This window comes from Camelus dromedarius, chromosome 34, assembly GCF_036321535.1.
Source record: "Camelus dromedarius isolate mCamDro1 chromosome 34, mCamDro1.pat, whole genome shotgun sequence".
Taxonomy (NCBI): domain Eukaryota; kingdom Metazoa; phylum Chordata; class Mammalia; order Artiodactyla; family Camelidae; genus Camelus; species Camelus dromedarius.
Genome location: NC_087469.1, coordinates 1172815 through 1189160, shown reverse-complemented (window position 1 = coordinate 1189160; position 16346 = coordinate 1172815). Strand labels below are relative to the sequence as shown.

Genomic DNA, 16346 nt, shown 5'->3' with positions numbered 1-16346 from the left:
TTATGATTCTTCACCAGTTTCATGCACAGTTAGAGAAACAAAAGAAATACAAGAAACTATCTCTGCCTTTGAAATTAAAATTCAGTTAGTGAGACAAAAATCGCACATGTGCCACAAGTAGTTAAAAATACAGATAATAACTATTAATGTTTCAAGGACATGGAGACAGCCTCAAGAAATATGGTTTCCTCTTTCTCGCGTGTTTGGGATAATGAAAGAGAAAAGCAGAAAGCTGCTCCATGACCATCTGGACGCGAAGATGTGAAGGTGAGAGGGGTACCATGATCATCTTACTCATCACCGTGATGGGCTGAGAGCTTATCGTCTGTCATTAAGGCCTTGCTGAAGTCTCCCATTGTGTCAGAGACTTGTCGAATTCATGGACTGACACGAAGTGTTCACTTCTGGCTTCCTCACGTAAAAAAGGTGGATGGAAATCAGAAATAAATTACACAGGTTAGTTTGGCTCTTAATCAGGCCTAAGAGCTCAACATTGATTTTACACTTAGGAACGTATATGGTGGTGGGGTGGGGGGAACAAATGCCAGTTAGATCCTCAATACCATGGTCAATGTGAGTGTTGTTTTCTTAACGCTTTTGGCCTTTGGCTGATTTCTAGGCTATAGGCATAGGAATAATGTCAAAGATTATTTAGTGTGTCCTCCTGCAGATGCGAGGAATAACACTTGGAGAGGGAGTTGATACAGGATGTTAAGTCACAGGAATTGCTCACAGAAAAGAAAATAGCAGCAGAACAAAGTCAGGTTGATTTAAAGAGAGAACTTTTCTTTAGTACAGAGGTTTGAAATGTTACTCTACCTGCTTAAATGAGAGACAACAGTGTCGTTGCTGTTGTTTTTAAATAGGCTCACAGACCCTCAGGGTTAAACTCTGCCTTAGGCCCTTGAAGAACAGTCAAGTGACTTTGGGTAACTTGCCTGTCTTTCAGGACAGGGTTAGGTCAAACTAGTGACAGCTGAGTTCTCTGCGTTATCCCACGCTCTCATGACATCCCAGGATAAACCGCTCATGTTAAGAAGCTCCTGAAGTCTCCGTCTGGGAATTTGCTAGAGCCCTGGGCACAGCAGCCCCTGGTATAATGTTGGAAAAACTTAAGTGGGAAAACCAAACAGACAAACTCAACTGACTCATGAATAAGCAGTAAGATTCTTCCTTTAAGTTGCGTTGAAATTGACCAGTTCAGTTACACTGACAGTATTGCTGAGCTGTTTTGTGATACGTTAACATTTCCCCATTGTATTTAACATTTTAAATAGCGTACAGCTAATTCCTATTCCAACATAAGCAAAATGAATGCTTGTCCCACAACAGATGGTAGGTTATGAATAATTTAAATTCTATAAGAATCAAATTCTAGTTTTTTTCAAGCATCAGATTCCTTTACCAAAAATATCTTAAAAACTTGAAACGGTGCCTATACAACCTCAAACATGAATGAAAAATAATATAAATTATGTTTCTTTTTGGGTGATGATATTAAAGGTAATTTAATTTTTCTTTATATTTTCATATTTTTACATTTTTTACAATAAATATGTAACTTTTTAACTGGACAAAAAAATAATTTTGAGTGGTTAAAAAAAAGAATGGGTGTGGCTTAGCGAGTAGAAAACATTTCTAGCATTTGAAACTCTATGGCAAGGGCTTGGAAACAAAAGACAGAAATCTGACTACATTCGAGGAGTCTGCCAAGGTTTGACAGCACTGTAATTACTATGTACTACCTGTCACTTCAACAACATGTCTTTTTACATGTGACAATAGGTTGTTGTATTAAGATTCCCCATCACTGGGTTTATATCAAAATGAAGAAACGGAATGGAACGTCCTTCCTTTAGTAATATTTCTGGGGCATGAGGAATGATGGGGAAAGCTTTGGCTATGAACACAATGCTGTAGGGAATTTTGTTCATGTCTCCTGGGAATGTATTATTTTGATTGACCCTAACTGGGGTATTCAGAGGGGAGATGTGTTCTATCATCTAATAAAGGATTTGATGAACAAACATAATTGCTGGGGGGGTCATGTTCAGTTGGTGTGTGTTCAAGTTAAACACTTGAGAGGCTCCGTTTACCTCCAGACATCTGGAATGTTAATTACAAATTCATTTTAACAGTCTAGTTTTAGTCATTGTTTATATTTGCTAGTTATACAATTTGATTTCTTTCTGATATACTCTGTAACTCGTGTTTTTCACTAGTTTTGACCAGTTTTCCAGCTACCCTCAATCTGTTCAAATGACCGAGCTCAGCTGTATGAGTTTACTGCTGTATTAGTACATGGACAGAGATACATACCCATGGCTCCCACAGCTGTTTCAGATGAAACTGTATATTAATTTGTAAACTTGCAACATACAGCTTAGCTGGAAAATTATGTGGAACAGATGACTGGGGAGATAACTTTCACCACTTGGACTAAAGTCAGTTTTGAAGGGGCTAAAGATGCCTGCTGCATTCTGGTTCTTGTGTGTGTATTTTGGGGTATATGTGTGCAAGGCAGGGAACTCTTCATGCTTCACAAAGCTGAAAACACAGGTGGTTAAATGAAGTCACATTTTACACCCTCACATGCCGAGTAGGGGAGCAGTCAAATGCAGCAATGGTTTGCTAATATTAGTCTGGTTTGCTAATATTAGTCTATCACTCTTGGTTTATGATGCTTTAAACACATGTTAGAGATATTCGTGAAGATGTAAAAGATGAATTTAAAACCTACATCAATTGCACCAAATGTCAACTGGAAAGAAAAGACTTTAAGTCCCTGGGCTGTTCATACAAATTGGCAGCCAACGGAACCGTCTTAGTCAACACATTTCCCTGTCCCCCTAAACACAAATAGCCTCCAACCCTTGGAGGTTGTTCCTTCGAGATGTTTCATCAGTGACATCACAGTGATTGCCACCTCCCTTGGACTACTTTAGGCCCTGCCCAGAGCCCAGGAGTCCAGACAGCCTGGGAGACGAGCAGGAGTTGGAGCCCAAGTTGGAGAGAGAGAGGAGAAGCCTTCCGCAGCCCAGTGTGTCCTTGACCCTGTTCAGGTAACAGCAGGATCTTTATGCCTGGCATTCAGTGTGCATATGTGTGCAAGGTGCAAATGAGAAGGGCAGAGGAGTATGTGCATTTCTTAATGAGACAAACAATGCCTATTGTACAGAGTATTTCTTTTTTTCACCATTTAACAATTGTTTTCATTTTTAATTGAAGTTTAATTGATGTACATTACATTTTACAGGTGTACAACATACTGATTCATGATTTTAAAGGTTATATTCCATTGGCAGTTATTATAACATGTTGGCTATTGTACACAGTATTTCTTAAAGTAGAAAGTAAATGTTATTCGTTCTTGTTTTCTTTATCTGCACCTCATGGTATGCATTTTCTCCTTTCCTGTTAAAATTTTTCCCCCCACACATTGTAGAGGAAAGTATGTTTTCCATCTTTTCAAAGTCTCCATTCAAAGAAAGTCAAACAATTTATTCAGGGATTTTTGTTTTTATTTCACCATACGGCAATCACTTTGGATCACATGGTGTGATCTTGACTTCACAAAAGATTTAAAATGAAGCCAAAATTGTCTTTGTGGATTAACAGCAGAAAAATGGAAGATTTTAGAAGATAGAAGCTAATCTGAGTTTTTGCCTAATTTTGGCATAAATGTATGTGAAAGTAAAACCTACCCCTTAGAGTTAGCATATGTATTGAATGAATTGGATTCATCAGACATTCTCACTTGAATTCTGTGCTTTATTAATTTTAAAAAGTATTTAAAACAACAAATATTTAAGTGCAAGAAATAGTAAGAGGTAAATCATAGGAAATAAGTGTGATGGGTAACCTGTCAATTCAGAGACTATCGGAAAAATTCTGGAGACTTGCATAAAACTTACCATTTGAACAATCGTTATAAGTCAACACCTGTATAAATATCACCCAGGTCAAGAAACAGAGCATTGCCAGCACCCCAGGAGTTCATTCGTGATTACTTCCCCTTTTTGCCACACCAGAAGTAATTACCATCTTGATTGTTGAGATAATTTTATCCATGCTTTTCTTTATAATTTTACCATGTATGTCTGCATTGCTAAACAATATGATTGTGTTTCCTGTTTTGGGCTTTGTAGAAATGGAGTCAAATTCTGTGGGGTTTTTTTTGTAAGTTGCTCTTTGGCCCAATAATTGTGTTTGTTAGATTCATCCATCTTATTATATACATATACATTCATGTATTTTCTTTGCTCTATAGCATTCAAATATATGAATATACCACAACTCACGTCCATTCTATCCTTGGTGGACGTATGAGTTGGTTCCAGCTGGGGAATACTGTGAAAGTGTTGCTATGAACATTTTCGTGTATGTGTCCTGGTATATATGTGTTTGAGTTTCTACAGTAGAAGGGAAATAGCTGGATTAAAGGGAATGAGCATTATAAACCTTAATAAAAAATGTCAAATTGTTTTCCCAAAGGTTGAAAATTTACACAAACTTCGTTTAGCCAGGGCAGGTATTTGCAGTAATAACACATTCCTGAAATCACTCCTATGGAGTAGCCACAACTCCAGCAGCTATTTCCAGTTTCAGCTGCCAGTTTCAGCTCTGCCTCTCACTTGCTATGTGTCATTACACAAACAGCTCCCCCTCTCTCTGTAGGTCAGTTTCTCAGCTTGGGAGAGAGAAAAATCACGATAAAACTTGCCGGAGTTGTGAAGGTCACGGAGTTGTGAAGGTCACGTGAACAAAGCTGTGGCAACATTTTCTGAGTATGTTCCCATTGGGCCACTATCCATAATTTCTTTTATTCAAGAGTTTAAGCAAATAAGCAGATTTGGTGGGACAGTTACTGTGCCCTCCCCAAATTAAGTGCTTTAATCAGTATAAATAGGGTCTCATATTTTTTGCATATCTCTGTATTTCTTCAGAACTTACCCAAACAAATTGTCATTTGGACCAGGATTTAACTTTATTAATAAATTTATAGGGAAGAATCTGCTTTAGATTCTCATTTCTTTGCTTCCAGTCTCCTCGCCTGGATCTGTCATCTTCCTGTTCCCCTCTGCTCCTGCTTGCATTCTCGCTACTTCTTTTGTCCTTCATTTTCCTGTTTATTTTCACCTTCAAGCAAATCTTTATAAAGATTTTCATTGGAAATTTACCATATCCCTCATGCAGAAGGCAAGAATAGAAGTGAGAATTAAAAGGAAAATGAAACATAAATCAATTATCATTGGCCATACTTTAAACCAAGATTCAACAACCTATACTGGTGGATACAATCTTATTTGAACTTGTCTATTATGCTGGCAATTACATAATCTGAAAAAATGATCATTCAGCTGGTTTATACAATTAGTAATTTGGTCCACTAATAGTAAAACAAATACAGTAATTATAGTTAATAATTCAGTCAGGTTAAATGGTTAAAAATAACCATCTTGCGAACAACCCTTCTTGCCCCCTGAACCTCCACCCTTAGCAAATAAACGAAACACTCTTTCCCCCCGACTTTTTCACTCCATAGTAGACTTTTGTCCTCAATATCTAGAATTTTATCTTTAAACCTTATACACAGCACCAGTTATGCCGCATCACTGGAAGTAAGAATCTTATCGACTGCGTCGCACACGTTCACAAAGTGTGATTTCTTGCATGTACTCTCTGTGCAAACTATAAAGATACCACCCTTGCTTTTTGAAGTGTTTACAATATAAGCACATCCTGGACTTGACTAAAAATAGCTGGCACAGGCCCTTGTTGAAACAGAAGTACCCATGAGGTTAACACTTGTTCTTTGGACTGAGTGTCTGTTATGTGAGGGACTTTTGGTTGACCCCAGAGGCTCTGTGCCCAACGCAGGGCTCTTAAGAGGGCAAGCAGCTGCTGAAACTGCTTAATGCTTGCACAGGGTTAGACGAAGACAGGTCAGCCTGAAATCTGAAAAACTACGGCGCCCTGCTTCTACATGTAATTCAAAGCAAGGGCAACATTAAGCCATGACATTTCGTTGTTGTTGTTGTTTTGGTGAACTTGCTTGCTATTACTCCAACTTAGCAAAGCAAGCACAGACACACACACACACAGAGAAATTGGAGAGAGAAAAATTTAATAGTTTATATTTTATCAAAGCATCAGGGGGAGGGTGGAGCTCAAAGTGGTGGAGCGCATGCTTAGCATGCATGTGGTCCTGGGTTCAATCCCCAGTACTGCCTCCGAAAAACAAAAAAAGAGTAAACAAATAAACCTAATTACCTCCCCCTCCAAAAAAACCCAACAAAGCATCAATATAATTATCACAAGAAAATAATCAGGGCTATGTTTGTCTTTTGACATCAGGCCAAAAAATCCAGGCTCTCTGTGTAAGTCCGGGTTCTTCAGAGAAAAAGAGCCTATGGGGGCGGGGGGGGGGGAAGTGATGTATGTAATTGGCTCATGGGGTCGTGGAGGCCGGCAAGCTGAGAATCTGCAAGGGGGCTGGAAACCCAGGGAGGAGCAGCTGCTCTAGTCCAAAGACAGTCTGGAGGCCAGAAAGCTGCGGTCGAGGCGCTGGCACAGTGATTTCTCCTGATGCCTCTCTCGGGGGCCTGCACGTGGCCTGTTTTCTCCCCAGGTCTTCACATGACTATCATATTTTAATGGAGGTCCTGGGGATTGAACCCAGGGCCTTGTGCATGCTAAGCGTGCGCTCTACCACTTGAGCTGTACCCTCCCCTCTTTAATGACCTCATTTTAACTTAATCATCTCTTGAAAGGTCCTATCTCCAAATACAGTCACACTCCAAGATGCTGGGGGTTGAGATTTCAACATATGAATTTGGGGAGGGGGTCACAATTCAGCCTGTAACAGTTCCTCTACCATAATGCTCCTATTTCCTTTTAGGAAAGAATGCTCACGAATGTCCTATGTTTTCTTTGCTGCTTTCTGTCAGGAGGTAAGGACAAACAGGAGTGCCGTCAGAAGTCTGCCTTCAGTTCTCACTGAGCCCCTCTGAGAATGGAGCGATCCACCCGGGAGCTGTGTCTCAACTTCACCGTTGTCCTGATCACGGTTATCCTCATTTGGCTCCTTGTGAGGTCCTATCAGTACTGAGATGCCACAGCTCCTGGAATTGACTGCAACGCTCCAGAGCTGTCTTCTGTGTGCCCTGAGCTCCCACTCCTGTCATGGGATGCCTTTTTTCGGCACCTCACGGCACTTCTGACCTGCACGCACAGCATCTGAGGTGCCGCCAGTGTCAGGATCGATCCTGTGACCTCTAAAGATGCTGCTCTCAAGGGCTGCCAAGTGTTTGCCAGGAAGTGTTAGATTTATCCCCCAACTCTTACTGCAAATGTGTTAGACAAGCCACAAGGGTAAAAGTAAACTGGATTCACTATGCCATAGAATTTTAACAAGCCCCTGATCTGTCTCACCACACATACCTTCAACCCACACTCAGCAACCAAACTGTAAATCAACCTACCAGAAGAGAGAAATGTTAAAGGAAGTCTTTGTCAGCCCCTCTAGCTATCATGTGAATAAAGTTAAGTCAACCACAAAAAATGACTTTTAGAATTTATTTTAGCTCCTATTTGTGATCCTGCATTTGACCCTTGGCTGGTATTGAAAGTGACAAATGCTACAGTATTTGTGGCATTTGAGATAAGCCAAGATCCTCCAACTGCTAAGGATTTGAAACCAAGTCAATTACGGGTGTCACATTTCAGATAATTCCATCGGTTCAGTGCTCCTCAAACTTTCCCTCTGAAGTAGTCCCAAAGGGAGAAGGAAAATAAATCCATTTCATGAGGACGTCTGAAGCACAACCGAACTGCCCACTAAAAGCACAACGTTTCTTTGAAGTTTTGTGTTTGACCATTAAGAGTCATAAAAGAATGTATATTTTACTCTGTAATATTTCCATTGTTGCGTTCATATAAATATTTAAAATCATTTGTCACCAAGTAAAACTAGAACATGAGTCATGACCCCAAGAGTAACATGTTCCAGTTTGGCTATTGTCATCATGCAAATTGGGCCAATCATTACTCAATTACGTTTTTAACAAGGAGGGAATAAAAAATATAACATGTATGTTTAAAAAAGAGCCATGAAATAGACATTTCTTAAACATGTCGCTTGCATATCCCGTACTAGACGGATCCATTTGTCTTTTGCTGATCCTGACATAATCATAGAGAAAGGAACTGTTAAGCCTCGTTTTTCATAGCACCCCTCACAGAGACATTCCCTGCTGAAATTAGCCTATCGCTGAGGCATTGCCTGCTTGGCATTGTGACACCTGGCTGCGCAGTTTATATACTCAGGGGTGATTTTTCAAAATACTTATCCTGGGTCCTCCTCGGACTGATTAAATAAAAAAAAAAAAAAATAGGGGGGAGAGCCCAAGAATCTGCATTTTTTCCAAAAGTCTTTTTGATAATTATATTGTGAGAATCAAACTTTGACCTGACTGTGAATCACCAGGAGCTCCCTTTTAAATGCAGGTTCTAATTCAGTTCAAATTCTGATTCAGTCTGAGTTGGAGCCTGAGATCTTGCATTTTAAACAAGCTCCTAAGTGGTGCCAACACTATTGGTCCATGGTCTCTGTATACTTAGTACATTAGAATCACCTGGAATCTTTAGAAAATGACCCATGAATGAGCCCTATTTCCAGAAGTTGCCAATTTAATTGTTCTGGGATTGAATCTGAGCATTATTCATTTTTGGAAGGACTCCAGGTGATTCTAATGTGTAGCCAAGATTAAGAACCCTGGTATAGTTAAAGGAACAAAGGTCATTATTTTGATGGACTTCCACCAAATTTGGGGACTAGCAGCGTATGGTCCTTGATGTCCTGTTCCTAATGTCAGAGTTGGGCTACATATATGGGTGTGCAATTGCTAACGATTTAGTGTGCGGCATGCCTGCCATGGTCACATGGCTCCAGGGCCCTTTGGTAGAGGGTTACTAGTCTTTTTACTGGTTTGAGAGGGTGTGTGTGTGGTGGTGGAGAGGGGGATGGACAAAATAAGTGACAACGTTCCCTTCACCTAAGTCTGAGTCTTGGTGCCAACGTTTACGCCAGGTAGCATTTACTGAATCTACTGCATGTGAAGCCTTGTACTAGGCACTTTCCATACATTATGCCATTTAGCCTACGTGGGAACTGAGGATCGTAGACTTCACTAACCAGATGTGAGTAGGTAGATGTATGCTTGGATGACAAACTATCGCCTTAGCTTCCGTCAGGGACTGCACACAGACCATGCTTCACTGTAGCTCTCCAAACCATCTGACTGCACGTCTTTATCCTCACATTCTTTAGCATCCTGAAACACCAGCCTGATTAGATAAAGCGAGCAGCTGTGACTCTCTGCGCAGTTTCTCTTTGCTCGTCATTCCTCACCTGCTTTTCTCTCCCTGACTTCTCCTAAGATTGGATCTACTGATAGGACCCAGCTGCAGACCACATTTTGGGTCATTTTTGCAGACACAGGACAACCGTTAGCTGGGGCTAGTAATTACACCCATTTCTCCTGGGTTCAGGAGTCCTGGGCATTGGAGTTAAATTCCAGTCTCACTTACAAATCTCCTTTTATGTATAATCTTCCCTGGGACCTGGGGTTCCCTGAATCACCACAGTGTGACCTCAGTGTTGTCCCTAGTCACTCAAGTGCTGTGTAGGTCACCCCCAAACAGGATGCTAGCTCTCCTCTGGGACCAGAAATTTGAATCCTGATTGTTAAATAACGTTCCAGCTAGTGGGCTTGAGTCTACCTAGCTTCTTTTTCTTTAGTTCATTTATTCATTCATTCAGCTTATGTGAAACTACCATGTGTCACGTATTGTACTAGACATTAGGGATAAAACGGAGAATGAGATAGACAAACCCCATTCTCATGTAGCATATGATTTAGCGGAGAAGATAGATGTACAAACAGGTGGTTATTATGGCATAAGTTCTTTGACAAGAGAAGGGTAGGGTGGTGCTGGAGGAGATTCCAGGCAGAAGAAACTGCATGAATAAAGATCCAAAGGTCTGAGAGCAAGATAAATTCAGGAAATTGAGTGTATCTGCTAGTTGAGGCACGGAATGCTTCTCCAACCACTGGCAGAAGTAACACGATCTCAGGGCAGATCTCAAGACTCTAAATTGGATCACCTCTGGAATCCCTCGCTGTCAAGCCTCCTGCCACCAATAATTTTCTAAACCATGCCTGTGCTTGCACAGAGATTACACACTGGGTCTTGGAACACCTAGCCACCTTTATCTATAGCAGTTAGATTGGTCCTCTCCATTAATTATCGTTCCCTTTGAGCAGCTCTCTGTTGAGTGATGGTCTCTTCTTGCACTAAGTCCTGGGACGCTAAGATCCAAGTACATCTTGTAGCTGAGCTGCTCATATGACCATGCCAACAAACCATACAAATTTTAGAAAGAAGACATCTTATACTGCTGGCTAACACTTTCTTCCAGTCCTCCCTAAACTTACTACTAAATTGGACATCTTTTGGAACATCTCATTTTTATCTAACAAGTTTCTTCCATTGAGAAAAACACACAAGCTTTTATGAGTTTCTGGCAACTCCAACACCATATCTGGTCACCAGCTCCTCTCCCTAGGACTGCCATATAGTTAACCTTTTAGGCATAAGACATTACCCAGATTTGTTGCTCTAAACCCTAACTCTAAGAAAAAGCCCAAAGGTACTCCAACCTGATGAGTTTCCAGAACCACATTCCATCTTTGCTCCTTTGACCCAGACAGAAGTGCATGAAAATTGTTATGAAACCGTAGTACTACCATCGTTTTCTTCGAGCTTGAAGCTCTCAAACAATCCAGAAGCCATCTGAAGGGGACAGCCCCCTTTTCACTTCTACTGCTTTCTTACTGCTTAACTGTCCCTTGTGCTCCACGGGACATAACACCTGCTGCCGTTCCCACCTGCTCCACAGGCATTTTGGTACATGATCCATGCCATTTCTATGTGGGATCCCAGAGCCTGCCTCGAGCAGGCAGGGTTTGTCTGTTACCACCTGGAAACCCCACTACCCAGAATCCCACCTGGAATGCCTAGAGGACCCCCAGGGGTTAGAGACAAAAGAAACCGAACTCTTTCTGCTCCCCTTTCCTCTGAATATGTTGCTTACCCTTCTTCTGGGTATATTGTATCATTCTCCTGCTTTCAGAATGTCTTTGAAAAATGTTTGGCACACAAGACCCTTCCTAGCTCATCCATGTAGCTTCTTTTTTGTTTATTTATCCTACATGTCTCACCCTACACCTCATTTCCAACCATTTCCTACTATTTGTAGTTATCAAGTATACCGTGCTCTCTTATATTGCAGTGACCTTGCACATCTATTCCTTTTGCCCGAACTTTCCTCTTTCTTTCTCTGACAAATTAATTTGTGATTGCCATTAGGGGTTATTACCTCTTACCGTTTGAGACTTACCCCCAGATAATTCCCTTCTCTGAGCCTCATTCCTAACGTGTTCACAGCACTTATCACAGCGTATGGTTTGCGTGTCCCTCTCAGGTTTGTTTCTCATCTATGAGGACTCTCTTCAATGCTACATTTTCGTTCCTACCTGGTCCATTATCATCATTAGAGAAGTATCTATTGAACATATCAATAAATTCTTGGCTAGATAGAAAAGTCTTTGGAATAGACATGTGCCCATTTCTATTACTAGGTACTTAAGCTGTGCGACCACAGTGTAACGAAGAGGGGGCACAAAATCTGTAGTTCTAAAAGTTCTATTACTGTAATGAATAAACCAAACTTCTTTTAAACTATAGGCAGTTGGAATAGCTTTTTCAAAGGCAGTTTATTTCTTTGTGAAATTTTCATAGCTCTTACTGCTTTTGATCTGTATCTCTCACCACCCTTAATAGTCTGACAGTGTTTATGAGTGACATTAAGCCCAATGTGTTGAGCATATTTTTAAGTTTATCAACAAACAAGGTGACACGAGAGAAATTTCCATTTTTGAAGCTGCGTAAATGTAGGGTTAAACTTCACTTACAAACAGCGTATTTATATAAATCTTATTGTACACCTACTGTGTGTTAGAAACGTATTTTACTTAATTCTCTTTTATCTTGTGATGTATTTTTTTATTCATACCATATACCTGAAAAGGGAGAAGGCTGAGGCTCAGAAGGGACAAATGAGCAGCCCCCAGATGCAGAGCTAATGAAAGGCACAGCTGGGAGGCAGACCCAGTTCTTCCCAACTCAGGTCAGGCAGAGCTCTTTCCAATCCCGATGGCTGCCCCTCTGTGCTGTCAGACAGGAGATGCTAGGGCAGAAGGCGAGTTCTTTTACTCTTGGCTGCAAGTGCCAAAGATACGGCATTTAGGCGAGGCCTCTAGGCGAATAGTTTAATTGCCCTACCACTCAGTCATATGGGGTGTACAACTTACACAATGCGACTTTCCAAAAGTCTAAAACAAAGCCTTGGAATCATCTTTTCTTTGTCAATCAACAGAGCAGCAGGTAAGAAGGAACAAGAATGCTGATGGCTAATTAAGCTGATAGAAATCATTGTTGATCAAAATGTCTGTCCCTTGATGCCAGGGTAGTTGTTGCCTGCTCTGGGTCCATCATGTCCCTCAGTGGCTAGGCTTCCTTTATATATATATACTCACCTAGTTATTCATTTTGGTGGGACACTAGTCAGACATACTGAACAAGCACAGAGATATATGCTGATGGGGAGACATTTTATAGGGTATACATTTTATCAATTATATCAAATTGTCACACAAAGATTTTATGTGTGGTTTTAGCTGTAGACAAAGCAGTGACACATGTCATGGGTAGTTATACTCTGTGACAACTGCACTAGAAAATTTTCTTTCCATCCAGAACACTGAGGAAAGCTAGAAGTAAAATAGTAGCTTTCTTTGATAGGAAGACTAACATTTGGGCAACAGTACAACTGAATTAGCAGGATGGGTCTTAGTGGCCTGATCCAGATTCTTGAGTCAGGTGTCTACCACTACTGTGAACTTCTTCTCAACCCGTTGTAGGTGTCTTTTTCCCTCTGCTTGGGTGTTGTCTTTTCCAGGATGCACAATCTCCTGGGTGTTGTTCCTGGGGCACTTTCACAATCTGCTATCAAAAGCAGATCAGTAGTCCAAGAAAACTTTGTCTTCTTAACAGAGAAAATGATCCAATATCTATTTTTGCATTACATTACCTTTAGCATTAAAATTCATTTACTTAAATTCATTCCAATTGTACCCAGTCCTGATCATACATACAATTATTTTTAAAATATTCCCCTTTCCCAAACAATTTTCTGTGTCCATTTTGGTTTGTCCCTTAAATAGCCAGCTTCAGGACAAAATCACTTTATTTTTCCTTAACAAAAAAAAAAATTCCATTCTTTATACTTTCTCTTACCAGCAACATATATCCTAATTTACATATACAGTCTTTCTAAAATCTTAATTTCTAAAAACATATGTGACTTTATGATAAGTTTTCAATAAAGCACAAGATACATTAATAGTCTAAAACATACTTTGTGCAATTTGAGGTCAAAAGTATGTAAACAGACTTCTTTAGCAATTAATGTTACAGTATGTTATTTTATTTAAAAATAATCTAGATAGTCAATGAATTTCCATTATTTAACCTAATTTAACAAAACTTTAAAGCTTCAAGTTACCAAAAATATGGAGAAACTGGTTTTTGTATATATATTTTTATTGATGTATAGTCAGTTAACAATGCTGTGTCAATTTCTGATGTACAGCATAATGCTTCAGTTATATATGAACATACATATATTCATTTTCATATTCTTTTTCACCGTAAGTTACTACAATATATTGAATAAGTTCTCTGTGCTATATAGTATAAACTTGCTGTTTATTGCATTTTGTGAGACTCCTGCTGTATTTCGAAGCAAGAGACACTCTCCAGAGCTCAGTAGGTGTTCTGTGATTCAGTGGGTTTGTAGATGTAATTCTTGGTGTATTTGTGGGAAAGGGTGAGCTGTGAGTCTCTCTAATCTGCCATCTTGGCACCTCCCTGGAGAAACTATTTTAAGTACAGTTACTATAAAACATAATTATTCTCAAAGAGTTCAGTTGAAAATGTTTATCCTATTTATCTATATTTTATTTCTTATGAAAATATCATCATACCAAGTTATTTTTCTTTTTAACAATTTTGTAACGGAGATAACATGAGCTTATTGACTTTCAGTAAGCCTAGGTATGATAAAAATATTATATTTAATGTTGATGACTCTAAGGACATATCTGTATTAATTAAAGCAAAAACTTGAACTAACTTTAATGCCAAATATTAATTTAATGTTGAATACTTCCCAGATCCCATGAGCCTGAAATTTTGGGGGGTTAGTTTCTATTGTACTTTTTAAGAATTTATTTAAATGCTTATTTGTTTAAGCCAATTACATAGAGCTCATTTATAAATTAATTTCGGAAAATACCACCCAGAGATTATACACACACACACACACACACACACACATACACATTCAAATAGACACAGATATCTCAGTTTTATTTTAAAACTTAGTCACAAATCAGACATTCCAATATGAAACTCATCAGTTTATAAATAACAGTTGGAATAAATTAAGTTCATTAGCTTGAGTTTAAAAAAGTCTTCTCCCCCCGCCCCCCTTTTTTTTCCATTTTAGTTTCTACTGATTGAGCCAAGGCTCTAGTCTCAGGTGATGTGGGCTGTGTTTACATTCTAAGGACACAGAGTTATAACTTCAAGTTTTCTACCAGAAGTACTTTTGTTCCTGCATCTGAAAAGATGTTTATCAGGCCAGAATTCTTTAACTGTGTGTACAAAAACCAATTTTGGAATGTCAAAAGAGACCCATCATGGCCATTTCTAGGCAAGATATGTACTTGTGAGTATTGGCTCCAAGCCAATTGCACATGAAACCAGCTGGTTCCAGGAGTGACTACATGTTGAGGAGCTTGTAAACTTTAGAAACATGATCTCTATTTTCTTTTAGTTTTATTTTACTACAAAATTTAAACAGTTTCTGAGACAGCATACTGGGTCCGAAGTGTGATATACAGCTCCTCAAGGTGTCACCCTTGAGTTGGTTCAGCTCTTTTGTGTCTTAGGTTTTCCCACTAAATCACCGTGGGGGCTCGGAGCACATAATCCATATGTGTGCATCATCAGGTGAGCTGTAAACCACTTAGAGTGTCATGATAGAGTCCCCTATGGAAATTCTCCTTGTCACAAGGATCAGTCCTCAGCCACTTCCACTGATTTCTCAGATGCCTGAGAACACTTTGTGGCCAGAAAGAGCTAGTGTCCCTTCTTTTCAGAGGTGAATGAATTGTCTCTCATTTTGCTGTCAAACAGTTTGTTCAGACCATATACACAAATCTCTGCAATTTTAAGCCACATTAAAAAGGTCAGCCAACCCAGTTCACTCAAAGTTTTTTCTAGTCCTATCCTGCCAAGGAAATTCCCTCTAGGTCCCTTCTTAGGAACAGTGCTGATACCCTCTTAAGATTCCAGTCTTCAATGGAATACTACTCAGCCATAAAAACTGACAACATAATGCCATTTGCAGCAACATGGATGCTCCTGGAGAATGTCATTCTAAGTGAAGTAAGCCAGAAAGAGAAAGAAAAATATCATATGAGATCGCTCATATGTGGAATCTAAAAAAACAAAAACCAAAAACCAAAAAACAAACAAAGCATAAATACAAAACAGAAATAGACTCACAGACATAGAATACAAACTTGTGGTTGCCAAGAGGGCAGGGGGTTGGAAGAGATAGACTGGGATTTCAAAATTGTAGAATAGATAAACAAGATTATACTGTATAGCACAGGGAAATATATACAATATCTTTTGGTAGCTCACAGAGAAAAAAATGTGACAATGAATATATATATAGGTTCATGTATAACTGAAAAATTGTGCTCTACACTGGAATTTGACATAACATTGTAAAATGATTATAAATCAATAAAAAATGTTAAAAAAAAAAAAAAAAAGATTCCAGTCTTAAGAGCTTGAATGAAATTCATAGGACTGTCAAACTTCAGATAAGGAGGTCTGTCCAGGTCCAGGAAGCACAAAGAGTCCAAAACAAAATCAACCCAAAGAAGACAGTGTCAAGACACATTGTGATTAAAACAGCAAAAGTTAAAGATAAAGAGAGAATATTAAAAGCAGCAAAGGAAAAGGTGTACATGTACAAAGCTGGTAGAAAGGTTAAAAGACAAAAGCAATAAAATCATCTACATCTGCAATAAATAGTTAAGAAATACACAGAACAAAAAGATATAAAATTTGATGTCAAAACT

At 39.3% G+C, this 16346-nt stretch overlaps 1 long non-coding RNA gene across 3 annotated transcripts; it reads left to right on the top strand.

The window, feature by feature from the left end:
• The first annotated feature begins 252 nt into the window (after positions 1–252).
• SLN (sarcolipin) lies at positions 253–7564 on the top strand. Of its 3 annotated transcripts, none has more exons than XR_837590.3 (3): positions 253–267; positions 2946–3062; positions 6951–7564. It is a non-coding gene; the product is annotated as a sarcolipin (long non-coding RNA). The 3 variants fall into 3 exon arrangements; XR_004133961.2 differs by lacking the exon at positions 253–267 and adding an exon at positions 4678–4787 and having other exon boundaries at positions 2952–3062; XR_004133960.2 differs by lacking the exon at positions 253–267 and having other exon boundaries at positions 2941–3062.
• Positions 7565–16346: the final 8782 nt, after the last annotated feature.